Source organism: Falco naumanni, chromosome 3 (genome assembly GCF_017639655.2).
Source record: "Falco naumanni isolate bFalNau1 chromosome 3, bFalNau1.pat, whole genome shotgun sequence".
NCBI classification, from domain to species: Eukaryota; Metazoa; Chordata; class Aves; order Falconiformes; family Falconidae; genus Falco; species Falco naumanni.
In genome coordinates, this window is record NC_054056.1 from 6,984,862 (window position 1) to 6,998,386 (window position 13,525).

The following is a 13,525-nucleotide window of genomic DNA, read 5'->3' on the forward strand; positions in this document are numbered from 1 at the left end:
CAGGACACCTTAAGCAGCCCTGAGCAAGCCCCAGCCCGCCCACCCCCAGCTCGCTGTGCCTGCTGACTGTGTTGCCCTCTTGCCTGCACCATGCCTGCTGGCTCCCAGACCCCTCACCACGTGGATCCTGGACGATGCCCCGCTGCCGGCCCCCCATGCCACACCCCAGCGCTGGCACCCCATAAGCAGAGGGGACCGCAGCATCCCTCCTGCTCACCCCAGAAAGCGATCACTCCCATGACCCGCAAGGAGACCTGCTCGGTGTGTCCCCCCTTCCCAGTTATTTTTACTGTGACCGCCCAGCACCACCCCCAAGCTCCCCTCCAGCACCCCAGGGGGCCACCTCCCAGGGTCGTCGTTGTCGTCGTCCCGTCCCCACCCCCCGGTGCTGGCAGGCAGCGCTGGGCACGGGCGTCATTGGAGCCCTTGGATTGTTTGTTACGGCTCCCAACTGCCTCCGTCCCCGGAGAGGTTTCGAAGGCGAGTGACCCACGAACTGGAATGCGCAAAGCCTCCAGCAAACAGAGCCAGCTGCCTGCGCCCGCGCAGGGGGGGCGGCGAGGGGAGAGCAGCCGGCCTCACGGCACGGCACGGCACAGCACGGCACGGCACAGCACGGCATGGCTGTGTGCACGCGGATGCACGGCCCCGATGCGTTCTCCCAAGGTGGGCAGCCGCTCGGCTGGGGCGAGATGAGAGCGGTCCACTGGCCTTGTCATGTCTCCAGCACCGCCAGCCATCGCAACAGGCCCCCAGACCCCCGTGTCCACCTCCCCGCCTCCCTCCCAGCCTGTTTTTTTGGCAACCTCCCGACACGGTGCTGAGCTGCACGGGAGCTGTGCCAGAAGGATGCTTCACCCCTTGCCCAACTGCAAGATGTGCATCCTCGGTGGCCAATGGACCTCTAGGACAGGGAACCGCACAGTGGCAGGGCCAGGCCCCCACCTTGGCCAGTGCCACCATCCCCAGGTGCCCGGAGGGCTCCCAGCTGGTGACTGTGGGAACAGGCATGGCCAAGCCTGTCCTGGGGGGCATGGCGGGGTCTCAGGCAGCTCCGTGCCCAGCGAGTGTGCAAAGCCCCCGCGCCCAAGCGCGTGCACGTGGGTGTCTGGGTTTGTCACAGCCTGGTGAGCAAGTTAATCTCGGGCTCCCTGACACGTGGAATAAAATCGCGATCCCGTAATGGAATTCATTCATCTTCCTGTCCAGGCAAAGAACAAGCCCCGCACCACCCGCCAGGGCTGGGGCTGGGCCAGGGCAAGGCAGCCGGTGGGCCAACACCCAGCCGGGGGTCCTGCTGGCACCCACCCTCCTCCCTGCAATGGGACCCAGCTGGCACGGGAGGGACATTCCTGCGAGCTTCTGCCCAAGGATGTGCAAAACACTGGGTGCTAGCATATGTCCCCTTCCCAGGGGACCTCAGCCACGTCCGTGGGGGCAGCTGGGATCACCAATGGGGGTTGAAGCTCCGCAGGATGATCCTGGGTCCCACCGTGCCAGATGGCAGCTACACTGCTCACAAGGGGGGGGGGAAAGGGAAACTGAGGCAGTGCCACTGGGGGAAGGGCAGTCCTGGCAACATGAAGAGGACAGGGGAAAATGTCCCTCCATCCCCGTGATGTCCCTTTGTACCCACAGTTCCATTCCTACTGCCAGAGCCTTAACCAGCCCCAGCAGGGAGGACCCACCCTGGGGACCCTGCAGGGGCAGCACCAGCTGGAGCACCCATGGGGGAGCCCAGCACGTCCCCAGGGACCGGCTGATGGGACCTGGCCGATGCTACGGGTGTAAGCAATGGAGAAAAACCCTTGCAGGAGCCTGAGCGGGGCAGGAGGCCACGGGGCTGCCAAGCTGCCTGGTGCCTCAGTTTCCCTCTGGCACCCACAGTGAGGCCACCCCCAGGCGGGAAAGCGGCCCCACGGCCAGGGGAGGAGGAGGAGGAGAAGAAGGAGGAGGGCTGCTCCCTCCCGGGCACACAAAGCCCCTTTCATAGGGGCCGAGTTTGGATTTCCTCCGCCAGCCCAGCACCTCGCTGCCTCCTGCCCTGCCAGAAACGCTGCGGTCGGAGCAGGGGGCTGGTGGGTTGGACGCCTGGAGGGGGCACAGGGACCTTTGGGTGGCTTCATCCCTCACCCCGGCCCTTGCCCCGACCATCCCCGTGATTTTCCCCTCCTGTCAGCTTTTAATTATACCCCTAATAAAAGTCGCTTTGCAGGGAAACGGGAGCTTTGTTGCTCAGGAGCTCATCTGCTCCTGCTGCTCCTTCCCCGCTTTAAACCATAATCCTCAGCTGGGGACACTGCAATTAGCCACCACGGAGCCGGGCACCGTGTCACGGAGGATTAGGGCTCCCTTCGGCAGGGAGCTGGGGGACCTGGCCCCAGAGTGGGTCAATGGCTCTGTGTGGGATGGGCTGTCGCCCCCTGCAGCCCCGAGGGAGGGGGATGGGCCTAAGGGCACCTCCCAGCCAGGCAGCCCCCAGCCCACCTTCTCTGGCGTACCCACAGACCTGCACCCCGCACTGGCGTCAGTGCCACTGGGCTATTTTTGGGGTGCACGGGAGCCACAGGCCCTCAGCTGACACCCCCCCCGGAGCCCCCTGTGCCGACAGATCCAAGGAGGGCTTCCCAGGGGTTGGGCGGCTTTGCACGATGCGACTACGGGGACAAAAATGGAGCTGGGAGACCAACAGGAGCCTCAGCGCACGTCCCCACATGCCCGCGCAGCCCCCATGCCTTCCCCCAGGGCCCTGTGTCCCTGGGAGGGGAAACGGAGGCACAGGGCACCAGGTGCCCATGACACACACCTCACAGCAGCCCGGGGAGAGATGCGGTGCTGCCACGTCCGTGCGCGCCTGGAAGGTTGGTGACAGCCCTCAGCCCTCTCCCCAGGTACGGTGCCCTGCTGCAAAATCAGGCAGGGAGCCCCCCACTCAGGCCACAAGCCCCCCCGGTGCTCCCCAGCACCGCGCTCGTGGGCCATCCAGCACCAGTGCGGTGATGGTGATGTGGGACCCCCATGGACGGTGCAAAGGCCATGTCCGTGGCATGGCAAAGGGGGCAGGGGATGTGGCATCACTCAGCCCCCTTAAAGCCCCCGAAAGAAGCCCGTGCATCGCTCCCGGGTGCCTGCTCGCCAATCAGCCCCTTCCCGGGGCTGGGAGCTCGTTAGCAGCCGCTCATTAAGAGCCCTCCGGGAGAAGGAAGGTACCCGGGACACCTGCACCTCTGTTTAATGAGCTGCAGCACCGTTAAACGCTGGAGGGGACCTTGGGCGCGGTGGAGCTGCTGGTGGGGAGGGTTGACCCCCACCCTGACCCCCACCCAGATCACGGTGTGGGTCCCCGTGGTGTGGCTGGGGGAAAGGGAGGGACGCGGGGAGTTGAGTCATGGTGACAACTGCAGGCAGCGGCGGTGGCAGGGCTGCGCAGCAGCTGCTGCCAGGAACACCCCAAGCTCCCAGCCAGCCCCGGGGGGCACCCAGCCGCGGCTGCATCCCCCCACCCCTGACGCCTGCACCCATGGGTGCTGCAGGGAGGGGGGGATGGTGACCAGGGCTGGACAGCAGTGCCATGCACTGCACCGGTGCCTGTGCAGAGGCAGGACAGGACCCCGGGTCCTCAGGGTGGGGCCCTTCCCACCGTGGGTGCCCCTGAGCTGGGAAGGGGACACGGACGGTTGTCCCCAAGGACCTTGCCCAGCATCCAGAGCTCCCAGTCTGGCCATTAAAGCACAGCCTCAAGCAGTGCCTAGAGGGGTCCCAGGCAGGTGGGGCGATGCTCCTGCGTGCGCCCTATCACACATGGACGTTCCTATGAACCCACAGCCCAGCACCCAGCCCGGCAGGACGCCTGGGTCCCCAGGCCCAAGCGCCGCAGCCCCCCACCCTCCCACCCACCCCGCGTGGGGCTCTCCCTCGTTAATGTTTACTCGGGTTCGTTAGCGCCGGCGCATCGCCATGGCAACCATGCAAGCTGCGCGCCGCCATCGGCGCCACCACCACGAGGCGCGGGGACATCCCCGCGCGTGGGGTCACCACGGCCACCCGCCACCGCCACCACCCACCCTGGGCGCGTGGGGCTGGGGGACAGCATGGGGAGCAAAGGGGTGCGGGGGCACCGGGGTTCGCCTCCTCCCCACTGGGATGGCATGGCTTGGTGTCACCCTGATGGGGTGACAGCACCCGCCGCTCGCCCCCGAAGCACCCGCCGCCGAGCCGGGGTTGCAGGCGTGTGCGTGGCGCTGCCAACACGCCTCGGTGCTGCATTATTTATAAACCGGAGGAGCAGAGGGCTGGGCAGCAGCTGCAGAGCCCTTGCGGGCCACCCTGCCTGGTGTCACGCAGCCACCGAGCCCGCTGGCATGGTGGCACCGCAGCCCCAGCAGCCAGGAGGGACAATGGGGACGAGGCTGCCCGTGGGGCTGGCAGAGCCACAGGGTGCCCAGATGCCACCCTGGCATCCCCTTGGACGTGGCACGCGGCGGGTGCAGCACACAGGGATGTCTGGTGCGTCCCCGTGTCCCCCACACCAGCGCGGCACCCTGAGCTGCCTCCTGCCACCACATGAGCCCATTGCAGATGGGTTTGGGGGATGGCACCAAAGGGGTGCCCCCACCCAAGACCCAGCCAGCCTACCCCCGCGGCACACAGCAAAGTCGCAGCTGTACCACAGCACCGTTCACCAAGAGCAGGATGCGGCCCCGGTGTTTTCTCACACCGCCGGGCTCCGTTTGCTACAGCAAACAGGTTTTCCTTAAGCTTTGCAGAATCCTCCTGCCTCCTCCCTCCCTACGAGTCCCACCTCCGGGCTGGGGAAGGGGCGGGGGGGGGGGAAGGCTGGGATGGGGCTTTTAATTTTTCATTATTAATTTCCCATCGACGCTGAGAGGCACCGGGGCTCGCTCAGCCGCCCCCAGCATCGCCCCCCGCGCTCCCGCGCGCTCTCCTGGAGCTCTGCACCGGCTGAAGCCGAGCCAGGCTGCCGATAGGATTAATTCTGCATGACTGCCCATCTCCGCGGGGGGATCTAAGACCCTCAGGCCTGCAGCAATCTTTAAAATTCCTCCAGCCCAACTTAATTCCCTCTTCCTGCAGAGCTGGCGCATCTGCTGCAGTCAGGCACAGAGAGAGAGGGAGACGGAGCGAGAGGGGGGGACGCCGGCACCCAGGACCACCACCAGCTCTGGCGCCAGGCGTTGGCTCTGCGATGGTGGTCGCGGTACTGCATTGTCACCATGGGGTCACCCAAAGCCATGCTGGTCACCCATCCTGGCCCCGCGGGTGGTGGCACAAGGAGAGGGTTTGCACTGGGGATGGGGGAAACTGAGTCACGTTGGGGAGGGTGGCCAGATGCAACCCACTGCGCCGCAGCCCCGGCACGGTGTCACTGCCCCCCGCCCCCAGCTGGGACTCCCCAGACCAGGAGGCTGACTTAAAACCAGGCTTTTTCAAACACCTACGGGCTCTGCCTCTCCGAGGGGGGCTTGTTGAGCCCCTCCAGCCCCCGGCCCTCCGCAGCCTGAGTGGACAGACCCCCACATTCAACATTGTCCGAGGGCACTCAGGGCCTGGCATCCCTGGATTTTGGGAAGGCTCATGGAAACGCAGCAGCTGCTTGGGAAACAGCCCCGCACCCCCTCGCACAGCCTGGGGGCAGAGCCCCCCCAGCCCTTCTCCCAGGGAACAAGGACCCCAGCGTCACCCTGTGGGCTGCGCACACCCAGAGCCGGCACTGTGGGACCCCCTGCCCACATGAGCCGCCACCAACCAGCCGCAGGTCGAGGAGGCCGGCCAAGCCGGGGGTGCTCCCCCCCCCAAACCCCCACCATGCACCGCGGCAGCCTGGGGACAGTGGCATGTCCCACGCTTTGAAGGCTCAGCCACCACCACGCCGAGGCTGGCAGCCGGCAGGCAGAGCTAACCTTCAGGGGGGCGGTGGGGAGAGGCAGCGGGGGGGACAGATGCAGCCACCATCGTCCAAGCAACCCCTGCCTGCACCCACCGGCCGGCAGCACGGCCACCCACCCGAGGTGTCAGCAGCTGCCGGATCCAGGAGAGCCATCCCTCGTCCTTCTTGCCTGCAACTTGCCCGGCTCGCCAGGCAGCCGGGAGGAAGGCGAGGAGTGCAGCCCAGCCCAGCTGCTGGCGGAGCTGCGGATACATGCATTTAAATCACTTATATCTTTACTTTCTCCTGCGCTGGCTGTGAGATGGGCTTTTTTTGCATGCGTAATTAGGGGGTGGAACAGATGGCGGAGGGTTCGTTTAAAGTAATGCATCCATTAAAATAACCTTCGCTGTCGGGGACTGCGCTCCGACAGGGGCCTGTTTCACCGGGGGCGGGGGGGGGGGGGGCTTTGTTCTGCAAGGAGGGGGGGTGTTGGACTTTGAGAAGGCGGCCGGGGGCCGGAGCGCATACTCCCTCTGGGATGCATCATCCTGGATGGCAGGATGAAGGGGTGAAGCTGGTCCCGATACACTGACCTGTATTGCTCCAGATGGATTGGGCATGTGAGCTAGGGCCAAACTGGGACCGAACTGGGGTTGAACCGGTCCTCTCCCGGGCTCAGTTTCCATAGCAATAGGATGGCAGCGAGATGGCAGGGACGCAAAGCTCAGGCTGGGGAGGATGCCACGGGGCGGGCATGGTCCCCACGATCCCTGCGAGGGGCAGCTCCAGCTGGGGGTACCCACGGCTGGAGCTGCCCCTCGCAGGGACCGCGGGGACGGTGCCTGCCTCTGTCCCCCACCCACCCTAGAAACCCAAAATAGGCTGGAGGAGGACATTTCGTCTTGCCACGCAGCACCAGCCGCCTCTCCTGTTTCAAACCCTGGGTTCCCGGGAGAGGCAGGAGGGCTTTGTTCAGGCACCGGAGGAGTGGAGGCCAGAGAAAGCAGGAGTGCCCTGCCAGCTCTTGTGTTTCACTCCCAAGGAATGCCGGGGAGGGGAGGGGAACACTGTTTCCCCCCCCTCCCCGCCCCAACAGGCGCCCGGCCTGGCTGCAGGGTGCTGAGGCAAAGAGGATGAGGAGGCGAGTATGCAGGGATGAAGGATGGGGAGGCGGGCATCGCGCGGATGCCGTGGTACCACCACGTGCGGCCGGGGCTGGCGGCGGGTGGGCTGGGGGACACACACACACACGTACGATGACACACACCCGGGGTGGCACAGCAATGCTGAGCACGGCACTGGCTCGGTCGGAGCAAAGCAAATAATCCAGAGCAAGAGCTGCTGAGCAAATATTACACCCCTGGCTTGGAGGAGACGAGGAGCCCCCATGGGTACCCCCTAAACTTGGGGGCTCCAGAGAGGCAGCTGCTGGGGAAGGGGCTGGAAAGGGCGAGGGCAGCAGTGAAGCCAAAGCCACCCATGCGTGTTCAAACATTTAGTGTGCACTTGCTAAGGTGCTTCTGCTGCCTTCAGGGCATCGCTGCGTTTGAAGCACCAGAGAGGTGGGAACTGGGGGGGCGGGGGGGGGGGGGGGGGGGGAATGGGGAACAAATGCCAGGGCTGCACTGGAGGCAGGGGGTGTCTCTCTTTTCCAGCTGGGGGGGGGGGGGGGGGGGGGGGGCAAGGCTGGCTCCCAGCTACAGCACAGGGAGCCCAGGGAGGGGTGGGACAAGCTCAGCTTCGCCCCAAGTCGTGCAGAGGCTGGCCCCTGCCTCACCACCCCCTCCCCAGCCACAGCCCTGAGACCCCACAGGGCTGTGTGTCTCTCCCTCCTCCTCCTGTTCCTCCTGTTCCTCCAGCCCCTACGTGCCTCACTGGTCCCCTGCACTCCAGCTCGTCGGCACCCTGAGGTGTCCCCAAGCTCCAGCATGGCCCAGGGGACAGCTGGTGGCTGCGGCAACGCAGCGGCTGATGCCAACAGCGGGATGGGGCCACGGCTCTTGCCAACGCCTCCGTGCCCGACGCTGGGGGCAGAAAGCGAGATGCTGACAGCAGCGGCGGTGCCAAGGGTGGCGATGGCAGGCGCTGGGGTGAGGGACCAAGGGGACATGCAGGAATAGCGGCGGTGGGCTGGGGGCTGCCAGAGAGATGCCAACAACCAAGAGAGGAACACAGCAGGACCCGGATTGCGGGGTGATAGGGGTCCTTGGGCCAGCAAGGGGAGAAGCCCCTTCATTTCGCCCTCCCCAGCCCCATGCACGCGTCGAGGAGGAGCCCCTATGCCTGCCAGCCGAGGGACACCGGGCTTTGCCCTGCCACCGCTCACACAGCCCCTTCCCCACGCCATCCTCTGGCCACTGAGCCCCCGCTCTGCCGCCCCCACCCTCCCACCCTCCCGCTCGCTGATCCCCAACTCCCCCGGCTCACCTGCCATCACCCCCCACCCGCCCCTTCGTCTCCCCCGGCGTTTTGGCCTGTCCCTTTGGCGCACCCCAACACCACCAGCTCTTCCCACTCCCCAACCAGCAATCCGCTGGGAAAACCGGTCCCAAAAACCCTTCCCCGGCATCCGCGCCAGCTCTGCAGGTCTGGGGGGGGCCGCGGGCTGGCCCCCCGCTCGCCAAGAACAATAGCGCCTTGTTCCAGCCCAGCTCGGTCCTCTCCTGCCGGGCTGCAAACACCTCCCTGGGCAATGCGCTGGCCACTCTCACCTCTACGTCTCTCTCGCTGTTTCCCAGTTCCCTCCTGACAAATCCCCGTTCCCGATCGCTTCTCCTCCCCGCGGGTCCATATTAAGCTACATTCTCCTTTCAGCTGGGTGGAAAACAGCAGTAATAACCATGTGGAGAGAGCCGTGCCCCCCACCTCCACTTCCCTCCCACTTTGGGGTTCAAATTTCATTTCAGCAAAAAAGCTTCCCCCCGCCTCCAATTTCTTCCCCCAAACCGAGTCGCTGTCGTCTCGTCTGATCTCGGCAGGGGCCGTATGGATGCTCAGCTCCTCCTGGTTCAGGATCTGCTGCCAATCTGGACCTCGCAAACTGGTTCTCACACAGCTCCCGCCTAGCACCTCCCTCTCGGCATTTATTGTCCCTCCTCAGCCACCCAGCCCCAGCTTGCTCCCCTGCCACCCTGCTCCCCTGTCACCCTGCTGCCCTGTCACCCTGCCGCCCTGCTCCCCGGTCACCCTGCTCCCCTGTCACCCTGCTGCCCTGTCACCCTGCTGCCCTGCTCCCCGGTCCCCCTGCTCCCTACCACCCTGCTGCCCTGTCACTCTGCTCCCTGCCACCCTGTTTCCCCACCACCCTGCTCCCCTGCCACCCTGCTCCCCATACCACCCATCCAGCGATGCACAAGGTGCCGCGCTCCCCTCCTGCCCCTGCTTCGGCTCAGGCGCACCCATCCCAAACCGAGCCACTGAGGTCACCAGGGAAAATTCATTCCCAGCGAATTCCCAGGGGACCCACAGCCGGCGGGGAGCAGAGCAGCCCTGTTGCCTCCAGCTGAGCAGCCTCCCTCTTTCCCGCAGCTGAAGAGCTCATCTCCCTCGCCCAAGGCGCTCCGTCCTCCTCCAGATATTTTAGGCCCAGGTTTTGCGAGGAATGTACAGGCGCAGAGCCCAAGCCGATGCGCTGAAGTCAGCAGGAGGCAAAGAGTGTGCGTGGGGCTCGGGGCCCCGGGGGCGGCAGCAGTGTCGGCACAGGGATGGGATGGGATGGGATGGGATGGGATGGGATGGGATGGGATGGGATGGGATGGGATGGGATGGGATGGGATGGGATGCTGCTCCCTCCGCCTGGAGCTCGTTTAGCGGCGGGAAGGGCAGAGGTTGGAGCTGGCGGATGCCAGAACTGCTTTGCTCTCCCTCTGAGAGGATCAATAGCACATTTCGCCGCTCCCCTGTCTCCCCGCATCACGCCAGGCCAGGCTGCATCAGTGCTCACCCGTCTGCACGCCTGCGCGGGGTGGGCTTTGGCATGGGGAGGGGGGTCCCTGCCACTGTTTGTCCCCGTTCCCATCACCGAGAAGGGGAAGGAGGTGTTTTCACCACGGTGGCGTGTCCCCTGCCAGCACCTGCCCAGACCCACCTTCACCCCCCGGCTCTGCACGCCAGCGCCATCCATCCCTGCGCACCAACCTCTGCTGCACACGTGCTGACACCTCCCGCTAACACCCCCTCCCGCTTGTCCGCACCCTGCTGACCCCCTGCACCCCCGGCCACCGCAGCCCCCCCTGCACCGTGGCAGCTCATCACACCTCCCAGCCCAGCTCAGCATCCCCAGGGGGGCTTCACCCTGCCGCAGAGGGAGTCCCTGGCGTGGCGGCGCGCACCCGCCCTTGTCACGGCCCCGCTGGCATGCAGGCATCCTACATGCTCCAACAGGTGAGCCCCCGGGGCAGCGTTCCTGCCTGGGCTGGGAACTGTCCCCACCGGGCAGCCAGTTTGCAGGCATGTTCCTTCCCAGCACGTCCCTCCCTTCTTCCCCTTCGTATCCAGCCTCCCTCGGCCGGCAAAAGGGGGGAGCCGACAGATTTTAATGAGCTCCCCGGAGGCATCGTTCTGCACCCCCCTCCCTTCCCGCCTCTTCCCGCGCCCGGGAACCGATGCTCTGAAACACAACCCTCGGTGGCAAGCCTGGAAAAAAACCACAGGGCACATTTCTCCCCCCCCCCCCCCCCTCCTTTCCCTCCTCGCCTCCCCCAGCTTTTTGCTCTCCTGCCGATGCCAAAGACCCAGCCGGGCTCTTGTGCTTTCACTCGCAGCTGCAGCTGCCGATTTTCGCTGTAAGCCCTTGTGCCTAGAAGGCCCAGAGCGAGGGATTCTGGGACGCGGTGATTGAAGACAGCACCAGCGCGGAGACCATTGCTCAGACTTTCCCTGTCTGTCGCCCCAACACTCAACCCACAGAGAGGGAGGGGAAAAAAAAAAAAAAAAAAAAAAAAAAGGAAAGAAAGGGGAAAAAAAAAAAAAAGATGGAGAGAAGAAAAAATAAAAACGGACTGGCGCTCGCCCCTTCCCACCCACGCAGAGCGGCACGCTGCGCTGTGCTGCCACAGAGCACCCCAGCCTTCACCTGGGTCAGCCAGCCCACAGGGCCAGGGTGAGCTCCCCAGCACCGCGACACCCCCCTGAGCTCCTGGTTGCTTTGCTTTGCCACGTCAAATCCCACTGGGCACGCGCTGGATCCCTTGCACCCTGCAGCCCACCAGACATCACCTTAAAAACTCATGGCAGGCACCGTAGCGGCACCCCATTTGTGTCCCCTCTCTGTTATTTCAAAAGGAAAATAATAACGCAGCTTTTGAGCCACCGTTTGCAGCACGGAATAAATACTGGGGCGCGGGTGTGAGGGGAGGTGACGCCACGCATGATGCCGGGTCCTCACGCGAAGCTGAAATGCTCACCCGTGGCCGTGGGACCACCAGGACGCAGCCCGGAGCCAAGCAAACACCCTGGGCACATGTCATCACGTCCCCTCCACATGCAAAAGCCCCCGAGGGAGGGGGTCCCCAGCACCCTGGGTGTCCAGGCATGGCGAGGGAAGGTCTCACAGTACCAAATACCTGCCCTCCAGCACACACAGTGGGCCAAGCATCGCTCAGTGTGTGCCCTGAGGCAGAGCAGGAGCAACTCCAGCTCGGACAGATGGACGGACACACAGTGAGGAGTGGGGGAACCAGGCTGCGAACCCGCAGAGCCCCGTGCTGGGGAGAAGAGGGGGCCTGGTGAGCATCCCCTGGCCAGCTGAGCCCTCGCGCCCCAAGAACCACCCCCGGCATCGCCAGCTCCCCGAGGACCACAGCCAGCCCGCGCGGCACACCCCAGCCCTGAAGTTTGGCGGGCGGTGGGGCTGGGGAGGGGATGGCGGAGGGGGGGGACGGGGACATCTGCGACGCATTCAGGGGCCATCCCGCATCCGGGCAGCCCGGCCACAGCCCAGCATCCAGCCAGCCGGCCCCGGGGGGGAGCCCTGCCCTATGGCCAGGCAAAAATCCCCCCCCAGTCTCTCCTGCTCCCCCCACCACGCTCCCGTTAACGAGCCCGGAAGAAGGAAACAGCCCTCCCCACCACTGCCCTGTTTACCAAGAGCTGGTTCCAAGCACTCGGGAGAATAGCAGGAGCATTTCAAGGCCCTGTTTCCACTCGGCTGACACACACTATTTATAGAAGCCCACAATTCTCCCAGAGCTTTCCTCGGGATCTCAGCAGAAATAGCCTGCCCCAGGTCTCTGCTGCCTCCTCTAAGGAGGCCAGGGCAGCGCTGGCCCCCCCAGGCTTCCCGTAACCTTCCATGGGTTTCCATCGCTTCTCCTCTACCGGCCGCCCCATTCCCGCCGTGTCCTTGGCTACCCCATCCCCATCCCTGTGCCAACCCCTCGCCTCTCCCCCCGCCACCAAAACCCCGGCCACCTCCACCTCCTGCCCGCTCGGGTCCCGGCGGGTGCACGGTGGCTCTGGCTGGCGGCGGCTGCTGCTCACCGGACGGCGGAGGGAGGGAACCGGACTGTGGTTGATGGGGTGCAGAGGGGTGCGGGGGGGGGGAAGGCCAGCAGCTGGGCGAAAGCCACCTCCTGCCTGACTGCATCGGAGCGCGGCAGAGCCCCGGGGGACTCGCACCGGGGATGGAGTTGGCCTATTCAGGTTACAGAGACATGGCAGAGCGGAATTTGGCGCCATGCCATCCCTTCTCCAGCCCACCCCCCCACCCCACCCCCCCTCGCTCTCCTCTTCCCCCCCTCCCACCACCACCACCACCCTCCCCTGCAAATTCCTCAGCCCAGCAGGAGCAGCCAGTGTAAGGGGACACCTGGGGGGGCGAGGAAAGGGCGAGGGGGGGGGGGGGGAGGCCTGGGGGGGGCCCCCAATATGGACCACGCGCCCCCAGCGCCCGACAGCGCCTGGGTCAAAAGCGAGCGGGCAGGATCCGTGCCTGTCGCCCTGGGGGTTCGCTTCTGCTCTCTGTCACGCCAGGATAAATCTGGAGCGACTCCACCGTGGCACACAATGAGCTCAGCCCGCGGCTTTTGGGGGCTCTTCTGGCAGCCACGGGCCGAGGGGCTGGACACACGAGGCCACCTGGTCGCAGCTGGGGCCATGTCCCCCTCCCAGCACATAAACAAGTGGGGGGGACCCAGGTGTCTCCACCTGCCCTGGCCTTGGGGACACCAAACACATCCCCAGGGTGGGGAGAGGGTCTGGCGTTAGCGTGACCCCCATGGGGTGATGGCACCCCCTGCCAAAGCCACTGCTCCCCTGGGGTCCCCACTGCTGTGCAAGCACCGAGGGGCCGCGCCAGATCGCGGAGCTGGGGGGGGGGGGGGGGGGGATTTAAATCAGCTGATCGATAAAAACAAATCAGAGGGGGGATGACAGGCACCGAAGTGACAACCGCTCACCGAGCCCCGCACCGCGGACCACACAACTTCGCCGGCGGGATTGGGGTGAGCCCCCCGCCTCACCCCACGCACCACCACCGACCCCCGCCCCGGGGCAGCCCCCCCCGCGGGCCCGCCCGCCGCTCCAGGGGGCCGGGCTGCCAGGGAAAGGGGTTGGGATGCTGTGCCCCGGGGGGCCCCCCCCCGTCCCCCGGGAAGCCCGGCTAACCCCAAACGTCGGTGAGACGCTCGGCTCCGG

General features: G+C 65.6%; 1 protein-coding gene across 1 annotated transcript in view; it reads right to left on the minus strand.

Annotated features, from left to right (window-relative positions):
• The window catches only part of AHDC1 (AT-hook DNA binding motif containing 1), a 50,599-nt gene that overhangs the window by 36,169 nt on the left and 905 nt on the right, over positions 1 to 13,525 (minus strand).